Source organism: Malus domestica, chromosome 14 (genome assembly GCF_042453785.1).
Source record: "Malus domestica chromosome 14, GDT2T_hap1".
Lineage (NCBI taxonomy): Eukaryota > Viridiplantae > Streptophyta > Magnoliopsida > Rosales > Rosaceae > Malus > Malus domestica.
This window is the reverse complement of record NC_091674.1, coordinates 4,306,667-4,322,276: the sequence shown is the minus strand read 5'-3', so window position 1 is coordinate 4,322,276 and position 15,610 is coordinate 4,306,667. Positions and strand designations below refer to the sequence as shown.

Genomic DNA, 15,610 nt, shown 5'->3' with positions numbered 1-15,610 from the left:
AATTAAGTAGCTGCAAGCCTGCAAGTAAACTGGAGTCAATTACAAATGCTAAAATAATGTGCCATAAATAACCCAAAAGGTGAGATGACATAAATGTTGAACAATTGATGGTATTTCAGCATTTTTGTGGGTCAAGTATATATACAAGGTGAATTAAAAGCTGTACAACATGAATCATCTGCTCCATTTCTCTATGAACATCACTCTCCGATATCTACGCCCGTCGTCCCTCCTCCCGCAACCTGCTTCCCAATTGTTAACTATACATCTGTCTAGGTGATTATACATTTGGTATTCTTCTGTAGAAAAGAACATATGCAGCTGATGTCTTGATCGTCTCTTCCCTAACAGGACAAACCCTGTCATCATCAAACTCATACCACGAACCATCACCGAGCTGCAAGGGAAAGTTGTTGTTTTAAAACCCATGTCATTCGAAAGGTCCACGTTCAAAAGAAACGCAAATTTGCTTGCAAAGAAATCCACAATCCTGTTAATCATGTCTGAGAACACATCAATTACCAGCCAGTGTCTGACCAACAGAACCTGAAAAGTTGCAGTTTGTTCTTTTTCATTTACTCATTTTTTTGCTCACGCATACCTAATTATAAATATGTTTTAAGAAAGCCTTAAACTGAGAAAACCTTGGAAATAGATGCATATAATGAATAAAATTAAAAAAAAAATAAAAAAAAAAAAAAAAAAGAGCTTCTACGGGGCAGTCCAACTTTCACCAAGTAAAATGTTTCAATTGAGATACTTTGACAAAAAAAACACAAGGAATTTCCAACAATAGACGAAACAACACTTACTTGAGCAAATGCAGTATAGTGACCACCCCCCAAGCCACCATAGTGATTACTAATCGCATACAACATGTATCGGCTGGATAACTGGCTTCTTTGGTGGGAAATGGCGTGAAAAATCAAGATCATGAATTGGAAAATCAACAAATGTTTCTAGTTTGTTCTTAAAATAATGGCTGTACGAGAATCTTTTCAGATGAATAACCAAAATCTCAGGCAACCTCCAAGGATCTAACTTTTTGCTAGCTTGCTGAGGCCTCTTGCAGGTAGGGCAGTACCTGTAAATAACAGATCATTGCAAAATCTATACTTAATACAGGAATATGACTTGACTCCAATATTTAATAAATTGTTAAAAACAGGAAAGTCCAACTGCGTAGATGACATAAGCAATTAACAAAATTGCATTCTCTCACTAGCCAGATTATGCCAAGAAACAACAGGCAACAAGATGCAAAATATTTTTGTTCACGTAATTTTGAATAAAACGCATATACTAACCACATATCTTCTGGTCCTAAAGGTTCTTCCTTCATAAAGGCTTCCAGGCATTTGTACAGAGAAACAGATTCTTGAGGCCTCCTCACAAAAAATTGGGGCTTAAAAATTTCCGGCAAATTGCTTAGAAGGCATGTATCGTACTTTTTAGTCATTTTATCGGACCATAAAACAAGAACACTCAACCTCTTAGGCAACTTTGAGACCACTATTGGCTCATTCATCTCTATCAAGGTGTCTTCTGTAGCTGCCTTTGTACCTGTTAAGTAAAACTGGAAGTCATTATCCAAATGTGCTTCATCCCCTGATTCCCTGTCCGAGTAAGCATCATTATCCATAATCGTGGGAGTAGTAGCATCCTCCTTGCTAGAATCTTCAGTAGCATAATTTCCAGTATCATCATCAAAAATATCTAATGCATCTCCAGTAGGCATCAAGTAAGGATTTAGTACTTTCAGGAACTCGTTACAAATATCAGATCCATTGCAAACATCAGGCAACCTTGCTATGAGGGGAACGCCAAACGCCAATGGGACTAAGCTCATGTCTCCATTACTGTAGCCCCTGAACCCAGTACCACCCTATAAGACATTCTTTTATGCCATGAATTCAAACTTAAATGAATATAAAACAGATGTCAAATCATGACATCAATTACATGCTCTTTTTTTTTTCAATAAGTCAACTAATTGCATTACTTAACATCTGCATTACATGAAATATAACATACATTAGCAAAAAATGTTTTATGGGGAAAATTTCTCAAAGAGTATGTTTTCAACGCAATTTCTAGTTTAAATTTAAGAACCAACAGCCAGTTTTGCATATTAGCATAAAGTGTCCTGTCATATCCAACTTTGCACTAGATAAACAATGCACCTTCATTATACCTGTAAACAAGATTATTATATCAAACATTTTGTAAAAAGCCACGAGTTATGTTACAATCACATAAAAACTCTTTCGGTTGCTTATTGAGTTCACTAAGCTAGTGTGTTTGACATACAAATATAGCAGAAAATCAGAAGCAGTATCACTTTCAGTTTTTTATTTAGTAATTTGAGTAAAGCAATTGATAGAGCAGCAGTGACATATTTAAGAGACAACTTACACGTCCATCTGCTGATGAATAAAAGTAACCAAAAGGGACGACTCACAATCCTTTGGTAACCGATAAGCAACTAACAGGTCACCATCTCTGATCAAGGCTAATGAATCAAATGGATCTTCTAGTACACGAAAAATACTACTCTTGTATATCTACAAAGTTATAAACAAAGGCCATGTTGTTAATCTTTCACTGAAGATTCTTGACAAGATTACAAATACTTTACAACAACAACAACAACAACAAAGCATTTTCCCACTAAGTGAGGTCGGCTATATGAATCCTAGAACGCCATTGCGCTCGATTTTGTGTCATGTCCTCCGTTAGATCCAAGTACTCTAAGTCTTTTCTTAGAGTCTCTTCCAAAGTTTTCCTAGGTCTTCCTCTACCCCTTCGGCCCTGAACCTCTGTCCCGTAGTCACATCTTCGAACCGGAGCGTCAGACGGCCTTCTTTGCACATGTCCAAATCACCGGAGCCGATTTTCTCTCATCTTTCCTACAATTTCGGCTACTCCTACTTTACCTCGGATATCCTCATTCCCAATCTTATCCTTTCTCATGTGCCCACACATCCCACGAAGCATCCTCATCTCCGCTACACCCATTTTGTGTACGTGTTGATGCTTCACCACCCAACATTCTGTGCCATACAACATCGCTGGCCTTATTGCCGTCCTATAAAATTTTCCCTTGAGCTTCAGTGGCCTACGACGGTCACACAACACGCCGGATGCACTCTTTCCATCCAGCTCGTATTCTATGGTTGAGATCTCCATCTAATTCTCCGTTCTCTTGCAAGATAGATCCTAGGTAGCGAAAACGGTCGCTTTTTGTGATCTTCGCTAGATTGCTCCGGTCATTAGTGTGGATAAGTATATAAATGGATAGAGATAGGAAAGCAAACACAAGATGTACGTGGTTCACCCAGATTGGCTACGTCCACGGAATAGAAGAGTTCTCATTAATTGTGAAGGGTTTACACAAGTACATAGGTTCAAGCTCTCCTTTAGTGAGTACAAGTGAATGATTTAGTACAAATGACATTAGGAAATATTGTGGGAGAATGATCTCGTAATCACGAAACTTCTAAGTATCGGAGTGTGGTGTCGTCTTGACTTGCCTTATCTGTCTCATAGGTAGATGTGGCATCTTCTCTGGAAGTACTCTTCCTCCATCCAGGGGTGGTATCTTTAACTGGTGGAGATGCACAAGGTAATGTATCAATTTCACTTGAAGCTTACTTGTAGTTTCAGGCTTGGTCAAGCGCGATACAAACCATGTAGTAGGAGTCCCCCAAGTCGCCGAGCTAGGGGGTCTGCTGAAAGAGGTGACAGACAAGGTAAGCAATCAGAGCTCCGACTGATTGTTCACCTTCTCCCCATCTTGCAGCAGCATGAAGGATAAAGAGAAGAAAAATGAGAAGAGATGATATGAGATACTTTTGCTTTTGAAGAAGTAACGTTCCACAGGCTTATTCTTGAACTGAGCTGGAGGGTTTTTTGGTTTCCTCCAGAGTATAAGGCCGACTGAAGAATTTGAGGGTCAAAACAAGTCCATCAAATCTAGAGTACGTTCCACCCTGCTGATATGGGATACTTTTGCTTTTGACAGAGTAATGGATGTATCGGCACGTGTGCTGTTACGCTTGTCTCCACATGCTTCCTTGTATCCTTCGCACTTGCCCTATCTGTTCCTCAAGCAGATGCGGAATCTTCCCTGGAAACATAAGATGTTGAAGATGAGTACTCGAGAGCAATGCCAGGTAAGTAATCAGGTAAGGGGTTCCAGGCAGTCAGTTCCTGGCTGGAAGCTTGATTCCAAGTGCTGACTGATTGCTCTCTTTCTCCTTGTCTTGCAGGTAAAAACAAGGCCAAAAGAAAAGACAGGGAAAAAGCATGATATGGGATACTCTTGCTTTTAACCCTGATGATATGAGATATTCTTGCTCTAGTATAGCTTGTTTGCAGAGGTATTATCGGGGGGAAAGAAAGCTGAATATTTCGAAAGGCTTCGTTGGGAGTGCCCTCTCAGATATGATGAAGGGTTGAGCATTTTTGCAAGTCTGCCTGTCCGTTGGGGATGGAGGTCGACATATATAGGAGTCTCCCTAACAACAAGTAGTAATGCTATTCCTTTACCCTGCTTGGTCATAGCACAGTAGTGGGAGCTGCCAGTTTCACATGTTTTAACTCTGTCAGAGCACTTTGAAAAAGTGGCCTGTGGTATATGGCTCTCGAGATTCGGAGAACGATGCCTCTTCGATTTTTGAGAAAGCAATCATGCTGGGGGTCTGACTCTCGAGATTCAGAGAGCAGTGTCTCTTCGATTTTTGAGGAAGTAATCATGTTGGGAGTCTGGCTCTCGAGATTCGGAGGGCGGTGCCTCTTCGATTTTGGAGCAAGCAATCTTGTTGGGAGTGTTGTCTCGAATGTGAGTAAGGGTTGGGCATGTTTGCTAGTCTACCTTGCCACGAAGCACAAAGGTTGACACACAGGGACTTTCCAATTATCCAGCAATGGTACTGTTCCTTTACCCTCTCTTCGATTTTGAGAAAGTAGTCATGTTGGGAGTCTGGCTCTTTAGATTCAGAGGACGGTGCCTCTTCGATTTTGGAGCAAGCAATCTTGTTGGGAGTGTTTTCTCGAATGTGAGTAAAGGTTGGGCATGTTTGCTAGTCTACCTTGCCACGAAGCACAGAGGTTGACACACAGGGACTTTCCAATTATCCAGCAGTGGTACTGTTCCTTTACCCTTGTGGGTAATAATATGGTAGCTAGACCTTCAAAATTTATGTATCTAAACTTTGTTAGTGCTGTTTCTTTGCTATTCTTTTACCTTTCTTGGTCAGAGCGATGTAGTGGGAGCTGCAAGCTTCACGTGCTCAACTTTGGCAGAGAACTTTGGCAAAGTTATCTGTGGTACCCATGAGTTATTGTTGCGTGTGGGAAGTGAGTGATTGAACAGTAAGATTCATGTGCTTTCTACTTCACCAGAAGTCTTCGACAGAATGCCCATAATTTCTGCAAAGCTGAGTGTGTGTGTGACAGGTGCTGACAAGGCTAGAAAAGTAGGTGCCTCTTTGATTTCTGAGATCGGCCCTCGTGGTCTATGAGCAGCCCAGCTTTTGAGAAAGCGAGCGCCTCTTCGATTGATTCGGAGAACGATGCCTCATCGATTTTTGAGAAAGCAATCATGCTGGGGGTCTGGCTCTCGAGATTCGGGGAGCAGTGTCTCTTCGATTTTTGAGAAAGTAATCATGTTGGAAGTCTGGCTCTCGAGATTCGGAGAGCGGTGCCTCTTTGATTTTGGAGCAAGCAATCTTGTTGGGAGTGTTTTCTCGAATGTGAGTAAAGGTTGGGCATGTTTGCTAGTCTACCTTGCCACGAAGCACAGAGGTTGACACACAGGGACTTTCCAATTATCCAGCAATGGTACTGTTCCTTTACCCTCTCTTCGATTTTTAAGAAAATAGTCATGTTGGGAGTCTGGCTCTTTAGATTCGGAGGACGGTGCATCTTCGATTTTGGAGCAAGCAATCTTATTGGGAGTGTTTTCTCGAATGTGAGTAAAGGTTGGGCATGTTTGCTAGTCTACCTTGCCACGAAGCACAGAGGTTGACACACAGGGACTTTCCAATTATCCAGCAGTGGTACTGTTCCTTTACCCTTGTGGGTAATAATATGGTAGCTAGACCTTCAAAATTTATGGGTCTAAACTTTATTAGTGCTGTTTCTTTGCTATTCTTTTACCCTTCTTGGTCAGAGCGATGTAGTGGGAGCTGCAAGCTTCACGTGCTCAACTTTGGCAGAGAACTTTGGCAAAGTTATCTGTGGTACCCATGAGCTATTGTTGCGTGTGGGAAATGGGTGATTGAACAGTAAGATTCATGTGTTTTCTACTTCCCCAGAAGTCTTTGACAGAATGCCCATAATTTCCGCAAAGCTGAGTGTGCGTGTGACAGGTGCTGACAAGGTTGGAAAAGTAGGTGCCTCTTCGATTTCTGAGATCGGCCCTCGTGGTCTCTGGGGAGCCCAACTTTTGAGAAAGCGAGCGCCTCTTCGATTTCTGAGATCGGCCTTCGTGGTCTTTGAGCAGCCCAACTTTTGAGAAAGCAAACACCTCTTCGATTTCTGAGATCAACCCTCGTGATCTCTAAGTAGCCCAACTTTTGAGAAAGCAAACGCCTCTTCGATTTCTGAGCAGGCGCCTCTTCGATTTCTGAAGCTCCGTCGAGTGCAGATTTTTATAGGGGCTGGCATTAAGTTCCAAAGCACACTTGAATCTCCACCAGTAGAAGCTTCATTCTTGCACTTCTAGGATCTTGATTTGTCCGACCTCTTCTCTCTTCAACACCTTTGAAAATGTCTGGCCCCTCCGACCGTCGTTTTGACTTGAACCTTGTTGAAGAGGCAGCCCCGCCTTCTCCAGACAACATATGGCGCCCATCCTTCGTCTCCCCTACTGGTCCTCTTACCGTTGGGGATTCCGTGATGAAGAATGATATGACCGCTGCGGTGGTGGCCAGGAACCTTCTCACTCCCAAAGATAACAGACTACTTTCCAAACGGTCTGATGAGTTAGCTGTTAAGGATTCGCTGGCTCTCAGTGTTCAGTGTGCAGGTTCTGTGTCTAATATGGCCCAACGCCTATTTGCTCGAACCCGCCAAGTTGAATCATTGGCGGCTGAAGTGATGAGTCTCAAACAGGAGATTAGAGGGCTCAAGCATGAGAATAAACAGTTGCACCGGCTCGCACATGACTATGCTACAAACATGAAGAGGAAGCTTGACCAGATGAAGGAAACTGATGGTCAGGTTTTACTTGATCATCAGAGATTTGTGGGTTTGTTCCAAAGGCATTTATTGCCTTCGTCTTCTGGGGCTGTACCGCGTAATGAAGCTCCAAATGATCAACCTCTGATGCCTCCTCCTTCTAGGGTTCTGTCCAGTACTGAGGCTCCAAATGATCCCCCTCCGGTGCCTTCTCTTTCTGGGGCTCTACCGACTGCTGAGACTTCTCCTAAGCAACCTTTGTGAAGGCTCCCTCTTGTGTGTTTATTTTGACTCATGTATATGTACATATTTGTAGCTTATCGGGAATATCAATAAATAAGCTTTCCTTCATTTCAACGTATTGTGTTAAATACACCAAAGCCTTCTTCGCTAAGTTCTTTGAATTTTCTTTTGTTGAAGCTTGTATGTTGAAGCTTGTATGTTGAAGCTTTCTGAGTGGAGCATGTAGGTTGGGGTAGTGTTCCCTTAATTTCCCGAGTGAGGAAAACTTCTCGGTTGGAGACTTGGAAAATCCAAGTCACTGAGTGGGATCGGCTATATGAATCTTAGAACGCCATTGTGCTCGATCCTGTGTCATGTCCTTCGTTAGATCCAAGTACTCTAAGTCTTTTCTTAGAGTCTCTTCCAAAGTTTTCCTAGGTCTTCCTCTACCCCTTCGGCCCTGAACCTCTGTCCCATAGTCGCATCTTCTAATCGGAGCGTCAGTAGGCCTTCTTTGCACATGTCCAAACCACCGTAACCGATTTTCTCTCATCTTTCCTTCAATTTCGGCTACTCCTACTTTACCCCGGATATCCTCATTCCTAATCTTATCCTTTCTCGTGTGCCCACACATCCAACGAAGCATCCTCATCTCCGCTACACCCATTTTGTGTACGTGTTGATGTTTCACCGCCCAACATTTTGTGCCATACAGCATCGCCGGCCTTATTGCCGTCCTATAAAATTTTCCCTTGAGCTTCAGTGGCATACGGCGGTCACACAACACGCCGGATGCACTCTTCCACTTCATCCATCCAGCTTGTATTCTATGGTTGAGATCTCCATCTAATTCTCCGTTCTTTTGCAAGATAGATCCTAGGTAACGAAAACGGTCGCTCTTTGGTATTTCTTGATCTCCGATCCTCACCCCTAACTCGTTTTGGCCTCCATTTGCACTGAACTTGCACTCCATATATTCTGTCTTTGATCGGCTTAGGCGAAGACCTTTAGATTCCAACACTTCTCTCCAAAGGTTAAGCTTTGCATTTACCCCTTCCTGAGTTTCATCTATCAACACTATATCGTCTGCGAAAAGCATACACCAAGGAATATCATCTTGAATATGTCCTGTTAACTCATCCATTACCAACGCAAAAAGGTAAGGACTTAAGGATGAGCCTTGATGTAATCCTACAGTTATGGGAAAGCTTTCGGTTTGTCCTTCATGAGTTCTTACGGCAGTCTTTGCTCCTTCATACATATCCTTTATAGCTTGGATATATGCTACTCGTACTCCTTTCTTCTCTAAAATCCTCCAAAGAATGTCTCTTGGGACCCTATCATACGCTTTTTCCAAATCTATAAAGACCATGTGTAAATCCTTTTTCCCATCTCTATATCTTTCCATCAATCTTCGTAAGAGATAGATTGCCTCCATGGTTGAGCGCCCTGGCATGAACCCGAATTGGTTGTCCGAAACCCGTGTCTCTTGCCTCAATCTATGCTCAATGACTCTCTCCCAGAGCTTCATTGTATGACTCATTAGCTTAATACCCCTATAGTTCATGCAATTTTGTACGTCACCCTTATTCTTGTAGATAGGCACCAAAGTGCTCGTTCGCCACTCATTTGGCATCTTCTTCGTTTTCAAAATCCTATTGAAAAGGTCAGTGAGCCATGTTATACCTGTCTCTCCCAAAAGTTTCCACACTTCGATTGGTATATCGTCTGGGCCTATTGCTTTTTTATGTTTCATCTTCTTCAAAGCTACAACCACTTCTTCCTTCCGGATTCGACGATAAAAAGAGTAGTTTCTACACTCTTCTGAGTTACTCAACTCCCCTAAAGAATCACTCATTTCATGTCCTTCATTGAAAAGATTATGAAAATAACCTCTCCATCTGTCTTTAACCGCGTTCTCTGTAGCAAGAACCTTTCCATCCTCATCCTTGATGCACCTCACTTGGTTTAGGTCCCTTGTCTTCTTTTCCCTTGCTCTAGATAGTTTATAGATATCCAACTCTCCTTCTTTGGTATCTAGTCGTTTATACATATCGTCGTAAGCCGCTAACTTAGCTTCTCTGACAGCTTTCTTCGCCTCTTGCTTCGCTTTTCTATACCTTTCACCATTTTCATCGGTCCTCTCCTTGTATAAGGCTTTACAACATTCCTTCTTAGCCTTCACCTTTGTTTGTACCTCCTCATTCCACCACCAAGATTCCTTTTGGTGTGGGGCAAAGCCCTTGGACTCTCCTAATACCTCTTTTGCTACTTTTCGGATACAACTAGCCATGGAATCCCACATTTGGCTAGCTTCCCCCTCTCTATCCCACACACATTGGGTGATTACCTTCTCTTTGAAAATGACTTGTTTTTCTTCTTTTAGATTCCACCATCTAGTCCTTGGGCACTTCCAAGTATTGTTCTTTTGTCTTACTCTTTTGATATGTACATCCATCACCAACAAGCGATGTTGATTAGCCACGCTCTCTCCTGGTATAACTTTGCAATCCTTACAAGTTATACGATCCCCTTTCCTCATTAGAAGAAAATCTATTTGTGTTTTTGACGACCCACTCTTGTAGGTGATCACATGTTCTTCTCTCTTCTTAAAGAAGGTGTTGGCTAAGAAGAGATCATATGCCATTGCAAAATCCAAGATAGCTTCCCCATCCTCGTTTCTCTCCCCAAAACCATGGCCACCATGAAAACCTCCATAGAATGCAAAAGGCATAAAGAGGCCACCTAATAGTCAAAATGCCAATAAATGGTGCTAGAGAATCAAGAGTCTACACAACAACACAACTGCCCCATGACCATGGCTAGTATGCACGTCACCCATCCATACGGAAAACCCTGTCCCCGTCCCCACCCCTACCCCCGCCCCAATGACATGCAACAAAGTTTTCATACCCCCAAATTTAGCTCTAGAAATATACCTCAGCTACCAACAGAGTTTCATCATCTCTTAAGCAACAGGCAGTGCTTAAGGCATTAGTAAGATCCATCAACCTCCCACCCTGGGGCACCGTCACAGTAAGTGTAGATGGCATCGCAGTCCCATCTGTGCTTAGGACCGTCAAAGTCATAGTCCGAATTGATGTTGAAGGTAACGGTATCGAAAGGTACATAAATGGGTCAAACATAACAGACACCTTGTTGCAAGCAGGGCAAACCAATTTTGATCGGTATTGACCCTACAGTTGGAAAGCGAACATATATTGCAACACAGTGAAAGTAATTGAATGAAATTAATTCCAACAAACTTACTTTAAGAAGGTATAGGTAAAACTTAAATCATCAAATTACAAATGCATTTAACCAGAATGCTTACTTGGCACACATCAACAATGCTTGAGTCATTCCGAGCAAGGTGATTTTGCCAATATTCTTCTGCTACTTCATCATCTAGACGACCCTCTACATCCTTAGCTTCAATATATGGCTTGCATTTTACACGATTTAGATCTTCATGGAGACCATCCAACAAAAAAGCAAGAAGTTCCTACAAGAGGCACTTCAACAAATTACAATTAATAAACCTATTTCCCACACAACATAATTAAACATTCCCACAAAGAAAGAAAAAAGAGAATAAACATAAAAAGAACTAACCTGGGAATCATGCTGATTATAGCCACTGAATTGGGGAGCAAAATTAGCAAGTTTTAACTTGAACATTGTTGGAGCTACTGGCCTTGCACCTGGAGCCCATAACCTCCTCAACAACTCTCCAAATGCTAAAGCAAGCTCTCCCTGGTAAATAAGTATAGCAAAGGGGAGAGGCAATAGTCAAAGTAAGAGAAAGGTGCCACAGAGAGGCAGACATTTAAAATGAGAACTAAAGGAATGTTCCAAACACATACTTTCAATCCTAGTGGATTTGCGTAATTTATGTCCTTCCGGTAATCTCCTAGAAAGTAATCAACCAGCTTCGGAGTATGCACCAAGCATTGGATGGCACTGTTCATAAAACAAGTATTCCCAAGATTCTCTAGTCCAGTAAGGCCTAAGGAACATACTCCTCTATAGATTATACCACTTTTAATTGGAGTTAAATAAGGATTCACATAGACAGTTGTTCCATTCATCTTAATAGAGCCACCATAAGTAGAAGTAGAACCATCCAAACTTGACTCTTTATCAGCCAGTTCATCGCTCCTCCAATCTGTACCTTTCATATAATCTGAAAATCCATGGAGTCGCAATTCAAGGAGAATCTGAAAAGACAATATGAAAAGAAAGGCAGGATAAGTAAACTGTAGAACTTAATCCGCATGAAAGCCATATATAATCATATATGGCAACACTGAGCATGGAAAATTAAGTTTACTAGATATTTGTACTATAAAATTTGGATCCTTGAGAAGATTGCATCATGTAATCTTTTTTTTTTTCAAAAAACCAAGACTTGATGTAATCTACTCCACATTAACAAAGAATCAATGCAGACAAATGGCATCATTGTCACCCGACCGCCTCCTCACCCAAAATGGGCCATGGCAGCCACAACAGTGCTTTTTAAAAGAACTTTCAAATTTAAAACATAGAAATAGCTTGGGGGAAATGGAAAGAAAGGGAATTTTTTAAACCTTGGTCGTGTTGACATTCGTCAAGGTGCAAATACGAGTACCCAAATTATACGATGCTAATGAGAAACTAAACCTCGTTTCCAAACCAAAAAAGACCAATCAGATTCTCACCCAAAAAAATACAAGAAAAGGAGAAAGAAATCAATATATCGATAAATGTTGCATACATTTAATCACTCACCTCTTTGTTCAGCTGTTCAGAAATATTGCTTGGCAAATCAACTCTGTCATTCATGAAAAATTGGGTTGTCTGCCCAGAGAAGTCCCAAATAAGCAACTGTCCAATCAATTCTTGAATGAGTGAATATCACCACTTAATTATCAGAGTAGTTGTAAATGACTAAGTGTCACTTGTTAGGTAACTCACCGGAACATACTCTGAACTGAAAATATTACAGGCCCTCTTGTACGAGACTATTGCATTATCCTGAGAATGTACCAAAGTACAAAAGTAAGAATCATATGCATGTCACAAACATACACGAGGTTTAAGAAAAGAAAATGCAAGTTACACACCCCACATTTCAGTAGAATCCCAAGAAATTTTTTTGTAAAAGCTAAATCTTCCACTTAATGTCAAACTACTAGAAGCAATATAATCCATAAACAGTATGCTTTCATATTTTGATTCTTTATGCATTTCTTAACCTGACTCCTCTTAGCTCAAACAACCTTCCTTCATATGACTCAAGCCATCCGGACAAATAAATAAAAGGTCGTACCCAGTGCACAAGGCTCCCGCTTTACGCAGGGTCTGGGAGAGGTGAATGTCGGCTAGCCTTACCCCCATTTATGGAGAGGCTGCTCCCAAGTCTCGAACCCGAGACCTACCGCTCATGGGCGAAGGCACTTGCCATCGCACCAAGTGCGACCTCCCATCCGGACAAATAAATATTCACCAAAATTTCCTTGAAACATTGCAGAACAATCCCAATACAATATCTGATAAACTGATGAGAAATAGTTCATCGCTTATCCGGACTATACCCCTGGGCTAGCTAAAACACACACTCCCCTTCTTGATCTCACTCTTTCACTCGTCTTCTTAGCATCTTGTTCAATAACCATATCATTCTATAGTTTCACACAACTCCAGTTCACAACACAGAATTAGTAAATTGCTACGTCAATTTAAATTAGGAAGAATGCATGCATGATTCAATAAACTTTGAAAGCCTACAATGTTTTGAACCCGCAAATACATATCACAAAGAAAAGAAAAAAAATAACGACAAAAATAAATTTCCGCACTTTAGATTATGCTAATTATAACGTAGAGCATGATTCACAAACAATTTCCTTCCCAAAGAACAAGAGCATCTAACTTCCATAACAAAGTTTTCGGAATTCATCTAATACAGCATCTAACTTCCATAATAATGTCACTAACCTTTTGGCTGATCTTTACGAACAATGAATTTGTTTCCCAGGAAACCAATAGCCTAATTTGTAGAGAAAAAATATCCTTCCACAAGTTTTCTGCACCAAAAAAGCTCACGTTATCCTTCTTTGCTGCGTTGAAATCATTATGCCTACAAGAAGAGTGGACAAATCAATGCCAATACTATTTAGGCAATACACTGCCTAGAAAAGAATAGAAAGATAGTGGCAGACAAATGGCAGCCAGGAGGTTGTGGATGAGAAAGAGAGAAAGCCAAGCACCGATTGCATAAATCACTGTTAAATCATGTAGACATAATAATAAATATTTACTAAAATACTTCAGGAGAAGGCGGATAAGAAAGAAAGAAATCCCTGACAAAATATTAAAAGCATTTTTCTATTTCCTCCCGCACGAGCCTAAAACTCAACCCTATCCACATTCTCAGAGCATCTCCAGTCAATGGTGTATATGGAGATGTATAACACATATACACCTCTAGCTGGTCGGGAAGCTCTCCAATGGGTAAATTAAGAGAATGTAAAATACCCATCTTGACCCATAGATGTAATATATATATATAAATTAACATCCTTTTATACACCTCAAGAGAGAAATGAAAGCAGTAGTCGTATGAGTTCAAGAAGAGGCGAGGCCGAATTTAATAAATCTCCCAGTGGAAATGTAAATGGGGTTTTTACACTTCAAATTTGCATCCCTCCATTGGGATGTAAATGAGGTTTTACACTGCTGTCATAGCACATCTCCTCGGACCAACCCCTTTTCTTTCCACCAAAAAAAAAAAAGTTGGAATATTGGGGAGATGTGCTATTAATATCATCCAAGGCCGATGATTTACTAAATGGGCGATCAAAGATATGTGTACGCAACTGTAATAATTGAACTAAGGCTTATTTACCAGTTTCTAAAAAGGTTATCCGGCAATTCCCTCAGAGCAATAGAGTAAAAGTTATCACCTTACACCAAGAGAGAAATGACACACTATCCTTCCTTTCGAGGGATTCGAACCCCAGAACTAGCCTACTCCTGCCCTAATCAATACAACTTAAAAAGAACCAAATTCAGAGCATCTTGAGTGAGAAACACTGCGAAATCAGAGCAGAAAAGTTGTCCTCACCGTATGAGAGCGCGACACCACGTTGATTCAGGGACCAAGGCGTACTCGCGCCCCAAAAACCCCTCTTCAACGACGTCGTTCTTCTTCAAATTCAGTGTAATTTCAGCGGCGGCGTCGTCGTCGTCGTCCTCGTCCTCCATCGTAGCAGTGTACAGGACCCCTCCATTGCGATCCTCCTCCGTCCGAGCCTCCTTCCACCACCTGAAATCAAACCAAAACGACATTCAAACCCAATCGGAAAAATCCCCAAAAAACTGAGAATTTCAGCGGGAGTAGTCGCTCCAAAGCGCACCTGTAGGGAACGAGGTAGACCTTATCAACCGCATTGCCCAAAACGCCGTCGCTGTCGCCGTTGTCGTCGTAGTCGTCGTGGAGGCGGGGGCGCTGGGAGCGGAAATGGGGGCGGAAGTCGAGGTCCCAGAAGGCGTCGTCGCCGAAGGAACCGTCCATGGCGTGGTGAACTTCGGAGTGGGGGGAGAAGAGCGCTGGGGTTTTGGCGGCGAGGGCGCGTGCGAGGGACTTGCAAAGGTGGAGCGTGGAGGAGAGAGAGAGGTGGGGAGGAGGAGAGAGAAAGCGGAGGCGCGGCTTGTAGGGGACGCGAGAGAGACGGAGCTTCTTGTAGAGCCGTCGGGTCATAATCGAGAGTGAGTCAGACCCTCCTTTCTGCCATCTCCAACCGAAGGACACTGTATTCTTCAAGATATTAATATTTTAATAAACAGTACAGGATTATATTTGCTTTTGTCTCCAACTGAGGGCCAAATGGCTCGTTTTAGCCCTGTTACAAAAAATCGTCTCCAACCGAGGGTCAAAGGGTCATAGGGCCTAACATAATTTATTATTTAAATTTAAAAACTACAACAACTTAAATTTAAAAACAACAACTTATATTTAAACACTACAAATTAAATTTAAAAACAACATTAACTTAAATTTAAAAATTACAACGACTTAAATTTAATATCCATAATCAATATCATCTTCATCATCCGCCATTGTAGGAGTATAGTCAGAGGTAAACAATTGCCGCCGAGCCATAATTTCTTTTTTTTTCCTATCAAAATAGGCCTTACTCATTGGAGTGTAATTCGA

At 41.6% G+C, this 15,610-nt stretch overlaps 1 pseudogene; it reads right to left on the bottom strand.

Annotated features, from left to right (window-relative positions):
* Positions 1 to 68: 68 nt before the first annotated feature.
* LOC103414932 (ubiquitin carboxyl-terminal hydrolase 8-like) lies at positions 69 to 15,182 on the bottom strand (annotated as a pseudogene).
* Between the last annotated feature and the right edge of the window lie 428 nt (positions 15,183 to 15,610).